At 39.7% G+C, this 16304-nt stretch overlaps 1 long non-coding RNA gene across 1 annotated transcript in view; it reads left to right on the top strand.

Annotated features, from left to right (window-relative positions):
- The window catches only part of LOC143714123 (uncharacterized), a 118801-nt gene that overhangs the window by 65799 nt on the left and 36698 nt on the right, over positions 1–16304 (top strand). The gene's annotated exons all lie outside the window — the stretch shown is intronic.

Consider the following 16304-nt stretch of genomic DNA (forward strand, 5'->3'; position numbering starts at 1 on the left):
CTGTTGTATTGTAGCTCAATTCACAGCCAATCAGAGCATATTTGATGCCTGACATGGAGTTATGAGGAGGGCGCTTTTAGACCAATGAGATTCACAGTGGGTGAGCTAACCTTTGCTTACTTGTACAAATATACATTTTTAACTAAATTTTTGTTTATGTGTGTGTTATATTACAAAATATACTGTGTGTGTACTACACACACACACACACACACACACACACACACACACACACACACACACACACACACACACACACACACACACACACACACACACACACACACACACACGAGTAATATTTTGTAGTATATTTTAAATCCACAAAATAAATAAGCAGCACAACTGTTTTCACCACTGATGATGATAATAAAAATGTTTCCGAGCTGCAAACATCACATTAGAATGATTTCTGAAGGATAATGTGATTCTGAATATAATGACGCTGAAAATTCAGCTTTGCCATCACAGGAATAAAAAAAAAAAGAAAACAATAATTTTAACTGTAATAATATTTCACATTTTATTATTCTACAAATTTTAAATGGTTTTGCTTGTATAAAATTAGTTTTTTTATCTAATTATTTTATTTTCAGATGTTGTCCACAGATGTCCCCAAAGGTACACTCAGGAAACAGTACAAAAGCTGTCACTGGGACAGTACCTTTTAAAAAGATTTTGTATCATTATGTACCATTAGGTAATATGCACACTTTGTACACACTTGGGACCAATATGTACCTTTCGAGGTACTAATATGCACTCTTTAGGTGCAAAGGTGTACCACCCCAGTGACAGCTTTTGTACCTTTTTTTCTGTGAGTGTAGGTTTTTTGTCAGACTTTGCTATTGTTTGGAGGACATTGTCCCCAGTACTAAGTAACCCCCCCCCCCCCCCCCCCCAACACACACACAGACACACACATATACACACAAACACACATCTTTTCTTCTGTGAACCTCCATGGACAAACAACTTATTTGATTTGTACCAAGGGCTGAAACCACGTCTGGTGTTTTTGAGGTGTCTGTATATTTTGGTTTATTCTTTTAGAGGTTTGCACAGCAGTAGGGAAACCGCAGCCCAGTTGTTGTTGTTCTTTATACTGTCTGTCATTTGTTCTTTCATTCTGCTGTTTTTTGCTGTAAACGACAGCACAGCTTGTGGCTTACACATGAGTGTCTGTGATTGTGTGGCACCAAACCCCTTTGATTGCTTTCTTTTCTCTGACCAAGGGGAGGAAAGACTCTCTCCTGGTCTTTCTTTTCTGTGTTCCTTTACTTCAGTAATGTGACACAGGGGGTTGTGGTTAAAGTGGTTAAAAAATGATCTGCCATATCCATCAAACTGTCGTCATCAGAGAAGGAACGCCATTACAGGTGGGAAGCACATTTTCAGATTTTGACTAAAGATTATGAAGACTTATTTTTTTCGGAGGTTTAATTGTTAAACATAGGACCTATGTGTCGTAAAAAAGTACTGTAAATAGTGTCAATTTTGATTTCATGCGAACATATCTAACAAAATACAGTGAAGAGGAGAACAGTTACACATCACATTGCCATGGCAGCTCTGAACCTCAGAAAAAAATCTCTTGTCAGGTATAATTGAAAAGAGAGTTAAGGCTTAGCGATTGAAAAACATGCGGCCAACCCTTGCCTGCCTTACAATAACCATACCACAAATCTCCTCATGGGTTATGACAGTCATCTGGCCACTGTGCTGTAGTTGCCTGATGATAGGTTTTCTCGCTCTTGCTCTGTTTCGCCGCTCTCTGTGCTGTCCAGAGTTGAAATGTGAAAAGAAATTGGTGCTTTAGCCTTGGGTTAGGCCCTGTGACAGGTTAACACACACACACACACACTGAGGTTCTGTTAACTGTAAGCTGTCAGAACAAACACAGTCATATTTCAAAATGACCGCTACCTCCCCTCTCTCCCTCTCTTTGTCGTTCTTTCCCACCTCATCATCTTCTGCCCCCCCCCCCCTCTCTCTCTCCCTCTCTCCCTCTCTCTTTCGGTTCCTTTCCAATTTGTGAGATTTAATTGGTGAGTTTAGTGGCTGGAGCAATGTGAAGGGAGAATTTAAGGCGGCTGGTTTCTGTCAGATGGACTGAGCTTGGTGAACTCAGTCACTTAGCTCTCTTTCTTTTTCCTTTCTCACTATCTATCCATCTACCTCTCTTGTTCTGTCTACCTGACGTGTTTATGGGGAAGTTCAAACCGTTCTGGGAGAGATAACTAATCTGTGAAGAACATGTCTCTGAGGCAAAATGTGAAACTGCCGCAATGTATTCTGCCATATTGACCCTCCCTTTAAAACGTCTATCCTGTTCTGTCCTCAAATGAGCCATAAAGTAATTTACAACTTAGTTAAAGTAATGGCTTTAAAGGGATACTCCACTTTTTTGGGAAATAGTCTCATTTTCAACTCCCCCAGAGTTAGACTGTTGAGTTTTACCGTTTTTGAATCCATTCAGCCGATCTCCGGTTCTGGCGGTACCACTTTTAGCATAGCTTAGCATAGCAATGATAGGCAGGCGCAATGATATGACGCATCGCCTGAAAATAGGCTACCTTCCGTCAACTGCGCTGCGTCATATCATTGCGCCTGCTGCACTCATGGTACGAGAGTAAAGTTACTTGATTATTACGCTGGAATGAGAGTATAGTTCTTAGCCATATCAGCCTAGAAAATCGCAAAAAAAAAAAGAAAACAATAATTTTAACTGTAATAATATTTCACATTTTATTATTCTACAAATTTTAAATGGTTTTGCTTGTATAAAATTAGTTTTTTTATCTAATTATTTTATTTTCAGATGTTGTCCACAGATGTCCCCAAAGGTACACTCAGGAAACAGTACAAAAGCTGTCACTGGGACAGTACCTTTTAAAAAGATTTTGTATCATTATGTACCATTAGGTAATATGCACACTTTGTACACACTTGGGACCAATATGTACCTTTCGAGGTACTAATATGCACTCTTTAGGTGCAAAGGTGTACCACCCCAGTGACAGCTTTTGTACCTTTTTTTCTGTGAGTGTAGGTTTTTTGTCAGACTTTGCTATTGTTTGGAGGACATTGTCCCCAGTACTAAGTAACCCCCCCCCCCCCCCCAACACACACACAGACACACACATATACACACAAACACACATCTTTTCTTCTGTGAACCTCCATGGACAAACAACTTATTTGATTTGTACCAAGGGCTGAAACCACGTCTGGTGTTTTTGAGGTGTCTGTATATTTTGGTTTATTCTTTTAGAGGTTTGCACAGCAGTAGGGAAACCGCAGCCCAGTTGTTGTTGTTCTTTATACTGTCTGTCATTTGTTCTTTCATTCTGCTGTTTTTTGCTGTAAACGACAGCACAGCTTGTGGCTTACACATGAGTGTCTGTGATTGTGTGGCACCAAACCCCTTTGATTGCTTTCTTTTCTCTGACCAAGGGGAGGAAAGACTCTCTCCTGGTCTTTCTTTTCTGTGTTCCTTTGTTTTTGTCATGCTGTGAGGAAACAAGAGATGACCAGGTGAGATTTTTGCTTTGTGTTATTATATATATATATATATATATATATATATATATATATATATATATATATATTTGTGTGTGTGAGAGAGACCTAACACACTCCTTTAAATGCCACAGAGTTAGAATTATTGGTCTACATCACAGTTGTCACATACTCTCTCTCATGTTGAGAGAATATGTGACATTCTCTCTCATCAGGGTTGTTCTTGTCTGTGTTTGTGTGCGCGTGTGTGTGTGTGTGCGTGTGTGTGTGTATACTTGCACAACTGTCTTTGTGAGGACCGGTTTGAGTTTTAGACAATCGGAGTGAGGACAAAGAGAGTAAAGTGAGGAGATTTTGGCCAGTCCTCACTTTCTGAGAGCCCTTTAAAGGCCTGTTTGAGGGTCTAGACTTCGCTTTGGGGAAAAGGTTATAATTAAGGGTAGGTTTAGGGTAAGGGTTCGGGCTAGGCCCTTAGTTGTGATGGACAGGGTTAGGGTAAGGAGCGAGAGATTGCTTTGTATCAATGAATGTCCTCAAAAAGATCGATATACAAGAATGTGTGTGTGTGCGTGTGTGTGTGTGTGTGTGTGTGTGTAAGACTGTGTAAGGTTCTATTTATGCTACTAATGAGTGCACAGGTTAGTCCAAGTGCACACTACAATCCTTAAAGGCATAGTCCACCTTACAATTAAAATTCTGTCATTATTTACTCACCCTTATTTCGTTCCAAGCCTGTATGCATTTCTTTCTTTTTGAAAGAACAAACATTTTGAGATCTGAGAATGTTATAACCAGACAGTTTCAGTTGCCATTGACTTTCTTTAACTGACTGATTCTTTAAAGGTATGCCAGGAAATTAGCTTCAAGCTTTCACTATTTCCAACAAATGAAAAACTGGAAGTCATTAATTTCCAATGAAGAGTAGTACGGGAGCTGTGTGGATTTCCAGCCCGTTCTCATCCTTTGGCGTCATACATGTGACGCTTTGTACATTTCGTTGAAATCTTACGCACATGGCATCCTTTAGCATCAATATGAGACGCATAACCCAAGGCGTCAAACAGGTGACGCTCGTCTAAATCCAACGCACATGGCATCGTTTAGCGTGAATATGAGACGCAGATCCCAAGGCGTCATAACCGTACCCTACCCCAGACCTAAACCTACCCATAACAGTGCGTGTTATATTGACGCTAAAGGATTCCATGTGCGTAAGATTTCGTCGAAATGTCATATGGCGTCACCTATATGACACCAAAGGATGAGAATGCGTTGGGATTTCATTGTTCAGTCATTTTATCATGGCGAATAAGTGGAGCTGCTTTATCACTAATTTAAAAGTTCTGTGCAATTGCTGCCACTAGTTGACGGAATGCGACAACCATAGGCCTACGTGAATGTCAGAGATAGTGGACAGATGGCTTCAGTCTTGATGGCTGTGACCCAATTCAAAGGCCATATCCTTCGAAGGACTCGGACTTCAAAGGCCATGCCTTCGGAAGGCCGCGAAGGTCAGACTGAGCATTGCTAAATGCGACGGTCTGGCCTACGGAGGGACTGTTCTTGTTGCCTAGTAACTGTGACAGCTGCCATTGATGAGTGAGTCTGAAAATAAAACGAGGTTCACAAACTAAATATGGTCTAAATATATAATCGCATCTTAGTAAGATATGTAAACATTTGAACGGCTTTAAAGTTTATATATATATATAGTTCCGTGTAATTGCTGCCACTAGTTGGCTGCCACCAGTTGGCAATATATATATATATACTTGCGTTTAAAAGTGTAATTTGGCAATTTCTCTCAAAAGAATCCTGTCGTCACTGGCGCACAATGAATTCTGGGGTAGGCAAGGCCGTGAAGGATCCATCTGTTATGTCCTTCATTTCACGGGAAACGGAGGACGCATTTGGAGGCTACACTTGAAGAAGCCTTTGTTGCACCGCAGTGATGCATTCGGACTTTGAATGCACCTTTTGAAGGATGCGGCCTCTGAATTGGTTTGCAGCCGTATGTGTATTAGCTTAGCAACTTTCTAATGTCAAGCATCAATATTGGAATGTTGTGCTTGCTTTACAGTTCATGTGAACGGAACCTGCAACCGACTTTACTTCAGTAATGTGACACAGGGGGTTGTGGTTAAAGTGGTTAAAAAATGATCTGCCATATCCATCAAACTGTCGTCATCAGAGAAGGAACGCCATTACAGGTGGGAAGCACATTTTCAGATTTTGACTAAAGATTATGAAGACTTATTTTTTTCGGAGGTTTAATTGTTAAACATAGGACCTATGTGTCGTAAAAAAGTACTGTAAATAGTGTCAATTTTGATTTCATGCGAACATATCTAACAAAATACAGTGAAGAGGAGAACAGTTACACATCACATTGCCATGGCAGCTCTGAACCTCAGAAAAAAATCTCTTGTCAGGTATAATTGAAAAGAGAGTTAAGGCTTAGCGATTGAAAAACATGCGGCCAACCCTTGCCTGCCTTACAATAACCATACCACAAATCTCCTCGTGGGTTATGACAGTCATCTGGCCACTGTGCTGTAGTTGCCTGATGATAGGTTTTCTCGCTCTTGCTCTGTTTCGCCGCTCTCTGTGCTGTCCAGAGTTGAAATGTGAAAAGAAATTGGTGCTTTAGCCTTGGGTTAGGCCCTGTGACAGGTTAACACACACACACACACACTGAGGTTCTGTTAACTGTAAGCTGTCAGAACAAACACAGTCATATTTCAAAATGACCGCTACCTCCCCTCTCTCCCTCTCTTTGTCGTTCTTTCCCACCTCATCATCTTCTGCCCCCCCCCCCTCTCTCTCTCCCTCTCTCCCTCTCTCTTTCGGTTCCTTTCCAATTTGTGAGATTTAATTGGTGAGTTTAGTGGCTGGAGCAATGTGAAGGGAGAATTTAAGGCGGCTGGTTTCTGTCAGATGGACTGAGCTTGGTGAACTCAGTCACTTAGCTCTCTTTCTTTTTCCTTTCTCACTATCTATCCATCTACCTCTCTTGTTCTGTCTACCTGACGTGTTTATGGGGAAGTTCAAACCGTTCTGGGAGAGATAACTAATCTGTGAAGAACATGTCTCTGAGGCAAAATGTGAAACTGCCGCAATGTATTCTGCCATATTGACCCTCCCTTTAAAACGTCTATCCTGTTCTGTCCTCAAATGAGCCATAAAGTAATTTACAACTTAGTTAAAGTAATGGCTTTAAAGGGATACTCCACTTTTTTGGGAAATAGTCTCATTTTCAACTCCCCCAGAGTTAGACTGTTGAGTTTTACCGTTTTTGAATCCATTCAGCCGATCTCCGGTTCTGGCGGTACCACTTTTAGCATAGCTTAGCATAGCAATGATAGGCAGGCGCAATGATATGACGCATCGCCTGAAAATAGGCTACCTTCCGTCAACTGCGCTGCGTCATATCATTGCGCCTGCTGCACTCATGGTACGACAGTAAAGTTTCTTGATTATTACGCTGGAATGAGAGTATAGTTCCTAGCCATATCAGCCTAGAAAATCGCAACTTTACATTTTCTGTCGGTCTTAGTGCACGATGTAACTACAGAAAAGTCAAGTTTTAAATAGGAAAAATATCGAAACACTTTGGTCTTTTTTTTTTGTTGAGAAATGCTAATGGTCTTGTCCACTTCAATGATGTATGCTAAGCTATGCTAAAAGTGGTACCGCCAGAACCGGAGATCGGCTGAATGGATTCAAAAACGATAAAACGCAACAGTCTAACTCTGGGGGAGTTATAAAATTAGCCTATTTCCAAAAAATGTGGAGAATCCCTTTAAGCATCAGAGTTTTATGTTAGATATTTAAAGCAGCAGTGTGTAATTTCTGGGCTACTAGTGGCACCAAAAGGAGTTGTAATCTGTTTGTTTGAGCGACCTAAGTATAACATGGGCTCAATTAAAGGTGCTCTAAGCGATGTCACACGTTTTTTAGGCAGAAACATTTTTTGTCACATACAGTAAAATCTCCTCACTATTCGCTAGCTGCCTCTCCCCTGAACACACTGTAAAAAATGCGGTCTCTGTAGACACCCCAGGCTCCACAAACGGCAACAAAAACAAACTGGCCCAGTCTGGACTACGAAATATAACAAACAGTGTAACAGCCAATAACCGACAAGAATGATTTTGGGGTGGGGGTTTGGGGGTTAGTGCACGTGCACATGAAGGGGAGGGTGGGGAGTGGAGGAGAGAGAAGCATGAAGCCAATTAGCCAGAGGAGAGATGTCCTAGAACGAAAACGACTAACGTTAAAATTTTATATTCTTAAGAATTTTGATATGGCCGACACACGACCAAAGAGACGACTTTCCGATGAACAAATAACAAAGAATAGGGAAAAGGAGAAGGAACGCGTTCATGACTGTTTCAGGAAGCATGGAAGGGAGGGGGATGGGACGGGATGAGGAGGAAGGGGGGTCGAGCTATCCTCCGTTTTGTTTGACAATACTTCAAACGTCAACAAGAAGTGACGTCACCCAACATCGCTTAGAGCAGCATTAAAGAGGTGAGTTAGGGGCGGGACTACCTTGCTGAATTTTTATATTATTTTAGAAAATTTTGTCTAGTGCCATTAGTTGTGAAGAAATTATACGGGCACCAAATTGAATAGCAAAAATAATGTTTGTTTCTAAACAGGTTTAGTCAAAATGCCCTTATTTCCCCTTGTTTGGACAAAAACAGATAGTTCCACACCATAATCATGCCATTTGTTGAACCTAAATAAAATGTTGAGCTACTCAAACCAAGTGGTCAATATTTGCCTAGTGTACATGATCAATTTCCCCAAAAACAATTAAAAAGTAGCTATATATATTCTGACAAAAGAGTTTGTGTGTGTGTGTATTTCATATTTTACATATTATTATGTATGTTACCTATTTGTTTATTGAGGGCTGTTAAGAGTGTGAAATTAACTACAGTTACTGTACAGCTTGAGATAGTCGCTAGTGAAGGGCTTGGGACTGTGTGTTTTCTGTGTAATCTGCGCCAGCTGAATAACCACCATGATGATGAGGAAAACTAACAGCTTCCTCTTGGTATTAAAGCAACCCAGGTTCATTGGATAAATGTGCCTCTGGCGACATTTCTGCAATTTGTATCTTTGTATGTTTCACAACACTGTACACTTTCAAACTGAGAGTGTCCAGTGAGTAGCAGTTAAAGTGCATGACAGATGAACAGCTGAAAGTGAACTGGCAACATTTTATTAGGTTTTTGTACGTATTGTGGCAGTTCAGAAATGAAATGTGGTGAAATGCTCTATGAAAAAGGTATTCAATCATGTTTGAAAATAATGTAACTGGTACCTCAAACACAAAAAAATAAAACACAAAAAAAACTACCCTGATAGTGTTACCTATAATTTGAGATAAAAATTTGCTGGAGCAGCGATGCCTTTGTAGCCTGATTCTATGGGTTTTTGAGCTTTTTTCTTGTGACTTGTATTTTATGGGATTCGTACCCAAGTGCTCTGCACAATGCTGTACCAGGTGAGCTTTCGAGCAAGTTTACTACGTAAATGCCATTCATATGGAGTTAGCTATGTGGTGCAAACGTCAAAGTATATGCATTATGTTAAAAATAAATATAAGGTCATAACTGTACTATGCAAGGAACTGCACAAAACTAAGACTTCATCAATCGATAATCTGCCCCTGTTATCATAATTTGAGTGAAAATGAATAAACATTGTTGGTGTTTTACTGCCACTGGTGTTCATTTTAGCTGGAAATTTCAGCTAATTGTATGTACATTATCTCTACATTTTATGGAGTTTCGCAAAAAATGCAGGCAGTGGCACGTATTTTTTCTAATGAGCCCAGGTTGCAAAAAAAGACTTCCTTTGCTCAAACAAACATAGAAATCCTGAAAGCTCCCCAGTCACAGTGTTTACAATTTTCAGTTAAATCGACCTGTTGGCTTACTTTTAGCTGTCCCAGCTGGGAAAAGGAAAACATATTGAAAAATTATACTCTGGTGTGAATGTGGCCCATACATCACAAACACAGAGTTCCGCCCCACCACAAATCCTATAGTATAGCAGTAATGAAGGAACTGTAGGTAGCTTCTGTGCTACATGTTTAATTGAATATACATGTTCATGGTCATTCATCTGAAGCATAGACACAAAGCCTATTTCATACAGTCGCTCTCTTTCTTTCCTCTGATGATTTATTTGTTCTCTTCCTGTGCAGCTGCCCCAGAGATAAGTGGCTGTTTATCAAATTGCCTGTCAGAAACACTCGGCAGATTAATCCACAGCTCTTATCGCCGTGCTGAGAGAAAACTTCCCAGTGCTTTTAATTCCCTGAATTGGATTACAGTACTACACAAGCACCTCTTGCGACTGGAGTGCACAACTCGTTTTAATACAAAAAAACCCCTCTTTTACAGCTCGTTCATGCTGGAAGCGAACGATGTGGTCCAACAATACTAGAACGTCCCTGTTATAGTCAATGAACCAGTTTAAAGTGAGTGAGTTTTGTGGTGACAGCTATGGAAGTGCAGACAGTGGTGATTCACTTCCTGAAACCACTGAATACTGCAGGTGAGTAAGTCTAATGGGGTATAACAGTGACTGACCTTTTTTAAAACTGTCTTAGTTCTTTTTAATTTTCATTCGCATTTTCCATAGTAAAGATACTTAAAAAAATCGGCATGAATTGAAAACTCGCTCTAATTTGTTAATGTATGATATTGATCTTATTGTGAACAGTCCATTATGTTTCTTTTTTTCTGATATCATGATGTTTAAAGAAAATATCAACTTGATCTTCCAAAATATCAACACAATTTATTTTTCTATAATCTGTTAGTGGATGTCTGTCACAATACTGTCAGGAAACACTGACTCGCAGAAGAAGTGAGTAACAATAAACAAGTTTTATTCAAGTTTTACACATTGCATTCTCGGGAGCGACTCCCGACACACAATCATTGAATGCCATGTTAGTTTTGCCTTGATGTAGTATCTATTGCCTCCGAAAGAATGTTGTTTTAGAATGTTACAAGTTATCAAGGAATTCCAATGAGGTAATGAAAGTAATTTCTGTTCCCAGAACAAACATAAAACAAACACAACAGAACTATATAAAGGCTATTCACATGAGCATGTTTAAACTTTCATTCATTTGATAAAAAGAGCAGATGTACCAACTAGTTACTTACCTGATGCAGACTTACATATATAACGTGGATTAACATCGTCTTGGTCTGGAGCGAGGTTTACGTAAGGTAATGTGAAAATAATCCAGGCATTCTGAAATCTGCCCCAATGGCTCACAAGTAGAGCGTGCTGCAGTTCCATTTTTCACCACAGATTTAAATTGGATTTTTTTTGTGCATTGAGGGCACATTTCGGCCGCAAAGGCTCTACAGTCTTGCTTATCCTACAGTAAGTGCACGAGATGTGTGTCATTTGGGACAGGGCCTCAGACACCCTTTGCCCCGCTTTGTATCATAATTCATGCCTGCCAAAGCCATGGGCTAAATTTTAATATATCCTGCTCACTTTACAACTTAAAATAGTCTAGAAACTATTTACAGAATGCTGAACACGTTTACAATGTAGGCCTATTACTGATTCAGTATATATAGGAATCTGTGTTTTGGATGAATATTTTGGCGTGGCTCTCTGCCCCACCTGCCCTTATGAGCCATGGCTGCTTTTAATGATCATCATTGTACCTCACTGACTCTCAGTATGGACAAAACAAAACACTTATGGACTTTTTAAGGAATATCTTTTGTGTTTCACCGAAGAATGAATGTTATGCAGGTTTAAAAGTACATGATAGTGAGTAAATTATCACATTTTTGGGTGAAATAATTAATTCTTTAATCTCTTAATAATTTTGTCACTATGTGTATTGAGCCAGAGCCTAGCAGAATTCCAGTGTTGTTATATCACGTCATTCTCTCGCGGTGTAGTTACATTGTTGAATGGTTTTTGGTTTTGCACTCATAGCTTGGGTCCTGATTTAAATACGTCGGAAGAATGGAAATAGGTGGTTTTAAAGGAAAAAGTGTGGAATGTTAAATATTAGGAATGCTCGTCTGGGTCCAGCTTGTCTGATGGGGTGCCGTAACAGTTGCTGTTTCAATCCGTAGCTCTAAATGTAAAGTAGCCCCATGGGATAGCAGGAAAGGGGGCTCTGCTCAGCCGGATGAGTGATTGAGGAGATTTAAAGGCTGCGTTGTGAAGGGATAGCGAGCTGGATGGATGGAGGAATGGAGAGAGAGATGATAGATGTGGTAGGCGTGTACGGAATGTCTATAGGACGCTCAGGTGTCAGAGTCCTGACAGCTCCCCGCAGACTGTAAACTTGTGAACTTTGCCATCTATTTACTCACTCGCGGTCTCATTCGCTCGCTCATTGAGGTTTAAAGAGTGGGCGGGGCAACTCGTTGTCATGGCGATGACTGTGCTCCAAGTGCTCCTTTAGTCCATAAAGACTGATAGAGTTTTAAATGAGCCTTCTAAGCCCATGGCTAGGTCTTCCCCAAGGTATTTAAAAAAGTGAAGCCCATGAAAATTTCAACATTATCAATGTTTAAAACAGTTTTGTTTTTTTCAGGATTCTTTGATGAATAGATAGTTCAAAAGAACAGCATTTATCTGAAATAGAAAGCTTTTGTAAAGTTATAAATGTCTTTATTGTCACTTTTGATCAATTTTATGCATCATTGCTGAATAATAGTATTAATTCCTTAAATTTCTGAAAAAAATCAGAAATATTTCTTAAAGGAGAACACCGGTCAATTTTAACATTGAGCTCTTTTTTTTGTAAATTTGGAGGGCTGTCAAGTACAGAGAACAACGACAAAAATTGGTGTTGCCTTCACCGTGTTATCCTCTTTTTAAAATTTGCACCCTGTTGACTTAAATGGGGCAAGTTTTAAACCTGCTTTTAGCCTCTTAACATCCTTGATGTGTCATTACAAGTGCACAGCCATGTGAGTGATTTTATTCAGACTGAGTGAACATCGTGAATCTGGCTGCAGTAGATGTGCAGTAGTGTATTTACTTCCTTATTTTGGTCGAAGTCCACAGTAGTCTATTTTCGAGTGCGCGCGCGCGATCATTGGAAACTAAGCAATGGTCATTTACCAATGATCGCACGCGCGCACACTCGACAATCGACTACTGTGGACTTCGACCGAAATCAGGAAGTAAATACAGGTATGTAAGCTGGCTGAATTAACATCACTTTTATTCATATCTTTCACATCTACTGCAGTCAGATTCACCGTGTTCACTCTGAATAAAATCACTCACATGGCTGTGCACTTGTAATGACACATCAAGGATGTTAAGAGGCTAAAAGCAGGTTTAAAACTTGCCCCATTTAAGTCAACAGGGTGCAAATTTTAAAAAGATGATAACACAGTGAAGGCAACATCGATTTTTTTCGTTGTTCTCTGTACTGACAGCACTCCAAATTTACAAAAAAAATTAGCTCAATGTTAAAATTGACCGGTGTTCTCCTTTAAGCAGCAAATCAGCATATTAGAATGATTTCTGAAGGATCATGTGACACTGAAGACTGGAGTAATGATGCTGAAAATTTAACTTTGATCACAGGAATAAATTGCATTTTAAAATTCAAATAGAGAAGAGATATTTTAAATTGTAATAATATTTCACAATATTACTGTTTTTGCTTTATTTTGGATGAAATAAAGCTTTGGTGCAGCTTTGGTGAGCAGATGAAACTTCAAAAACATTAAAAAATCTTACCAATCTAAAACTTTTGAATGGTATAGTGTGTATATATATATCCAAACACACTGGTTAGTTGACACACTAGTGTTAACAAGCCAATACCAATAATATTTTCTATGGAAACCCATTACATTCCCGTTTCCCTCAACTGTGAATGTTGTTTCTGCTCTGAACAGAAAAAATTCGTCCCACATTTGGTGTTTTTGGCTTCCCATATGGCAGTTTAGAACATAATGAGCATTCCAGTCAGATCAGATCAAAATCTTACCTATCTAAAATTATTTTCTGACAAATACAAATCTTAGTAACAATATTTTTGTTATAGTTTTTGCTCTATTATTGTTTTAAATCTGTTTTTAATATCATTTAATTTTCAAAATGATGATGAAGACATTGGTCCACACAGTGAATATCATTTTTATTAAACAATTTTTTCTAATTGATGATGAAGACATTGGTTCACACAGTGAATGTGAGAGTAAATTCTGATTTTATTCAGGTCTGTTTTTTATTATAAAATGTATACAATTTTATTTTATTTGTGCCGTGTGCGAAATGTTAACTTGTAATCTACATTTACATTTTTACATTTATTCATTTTAGCTGACGCTTTTATCCAAAGGCATGTGTCTTATCCACTGCGCCATCACCACCCCCCAATCTTGACTGTAAACTTGTGAACTTTGCCATCCGTTTACTCACTTCGTTCACTCACTCATTGAGGTTTAAAGATTGGGTGGGTCGACCTGTTGTCATGGCGATGACTGACAACCAAGTTCTCCTTTAGTCCATAAAGACTAATAGACTTTTAAAATTATCCCTCTAAGCCCATGGCTAGCTCCTACCTATCTAAAATTCATCACTTCTTCTCATTTCATGCCTTTTTCATTCATTTTTAGCCAGCTAGACCAGTCGACCGATAAATGTGCGTAACAATTACACTCGAGTATGCGCCGGTGTGCTGTTGTATGTTTAGCATGCAGAAATTTTCTTTCCAGGTTTAAGTTGGCTCTAAAATCCCAGTTTCGTCCACCTTGAGATTTTAAACTATGCAGTCTTGCTAAATGAGATCCACTGTGTCCCCCAGCAGTGCACATGACCAGAGTTCTCTACACCCGCAAGCTTATGGGCATTAAAGTGCCTCAGTGATGCCAGGAATCCATTACTCCGCTATTTTGAGAATTCTACAGATTGCTCCCTGTGCGGAATAACAAGCAGCTGGGAATGGTCAGGAAGCTAACGGAAGGTCTGGATGACTGACAGGAGATCAGCGGGAACAGCCTGAGAGCTCGGCCCGGGCCTGGTTAACTGACAGCAGATCAGCACTGATAGGACAGGGGGAAAATGAGAGTGCTCTGAAAGCGCCTTGCTGGGGGCCGAAAGCCCGCCACAGCCGTGGTGTATGAATGGGACTGGGGACCGGAGCAGACAGCAGCGGAGGGAGAAACGCAGACCGGGTGGACAGAGATAAACGTAGCTGAGGCGGGAAAAGAGAGGAGGTGATGAACATGTGCGAGGAGACAATAGTTAAGGGCAGTTAGAGGTGATGGAAGGGGGTTGATGAGGAGAGAAGATGAGGATGTGTGTGTATGAAGGGAGAATTATGGACTGATGAGGGATGGAAAGGAACAGAGGAGAGGTAAGTGATGTGGGAAAAAGGTATTTTCACTCCTTTCAAATCCACATCAGTGTACACACAGCTTTCCTGCTGTGAGCTCCCTACCGTGTAAATGAAGATGATGATGAAGTTGTTGGTCCAGACAGAGAATGATTGCTGATTACGTGTGTGTGTGGGTGTGAAGAAGAGAGGCACTTTATTTTTGAATTTATTCTGCTTTGGATAGTATTTTATTTGATCGTATTTTATTCATTTATTTTATTTTGTGTCAGTCACAAACTACTTGCTTTATCTTAGTAAGACTCTTTTTATTGGTTTTGCTGAATTTTTTTTTTTTATGATTTATTATCTAATTTTCTGATTATTTTTCTTTTTAATTTTATTTGACACTTTTTTTTTCATGGAATAATCATGGCTACTGAGAATTTATACAGTGGCATTCTAAAAACAAGTATCAATAACTATCAGTAAGTCCAAGATGACTGACATTCCACCCAGGGTGCACCTTTAAGTCTCATTTTAATCTCAGTGCCATGTAGAAGAAGCTGTTTTAATTTGTCTCATTTTATTTATTTGTATTTTTCTTTTCTACATTGTAATATCACTATTATCTCGTCATTTCTGTCTCTCCCTCTATTTAAATCTCTTAAATCACCACCTCTTTCTCGCTTTTCTGACTCCCTTCCTCTCTCATATCTCTTTCTGTATGCTTCCTTCTCTTCCTTTATTCTCCCTCCACTTCATGGCTCTTTCTTAACCAGTCTCCTCTCATCCTTGGCTTTTCAATTATCGTTGTTTTTCTTTAGTGTTTATTTCCTTTCCGTCTCCTAATTTCTCAGCTGCTCCCCCTCACTCTTTTCAACTCGATCCTTTTGCATTTGTCCCTCTTCTCTCTCTGTCTCTACCTCTCTTAATCCTGACTGTGATGTCTTGTTGTTATTTCTCACAGAGATTGGCCTGTCATAACCTATGCCGCTGAGTAATCATTGTTGGGTTGTTGTTCTGCTATAAACGGTACCCAAAAATGTACGGCAGAAAAAATTGCCCATCTCAGAAAGGTGACATCATCCTCTCTGCCAAAGAAAGATGACGCCCATCACACCTGAAGTACCAACCTGAGCTGCACACAGGCCAAATAGAAGATGGAAATTGTGGAGGTGTGGCGGAGAGGGGCTGAAAATTGACTTTCGACAGCATCCATCCTAATACCAAGACTGTTTACTGTCAAACTTCATCCAATAACTATGATTTGGTAGTGAGTGAGACAGATAGACAGTGGGGAAAAAGGGTTTGTTCTGTCCTATGCGCCGTAATGATGTTCTAGAGTAGGACAAATGACCAGCTTTGGGCCGTTTGCTCACTTTTTATTGTATCCATTCTCATATTCAGCCATGATTCATGGGTAATTATG

Source organism: Siphateles boraxobius, unplaced genomic scaffold (genome assembly GCF_051911475.1).
Source record: "Siphateles boraxobius isolate OS27281-9 unplaced genomic scaffold, OSU_SipBor_1 53, whole genome shotgun sequence".
Lineage (NCBI taxonomy): Eukaryota > Metazoa > Chordata > Actinopteri > Cypriniformes > Leuciscidae > Siphateles > Siphateles boraxobius.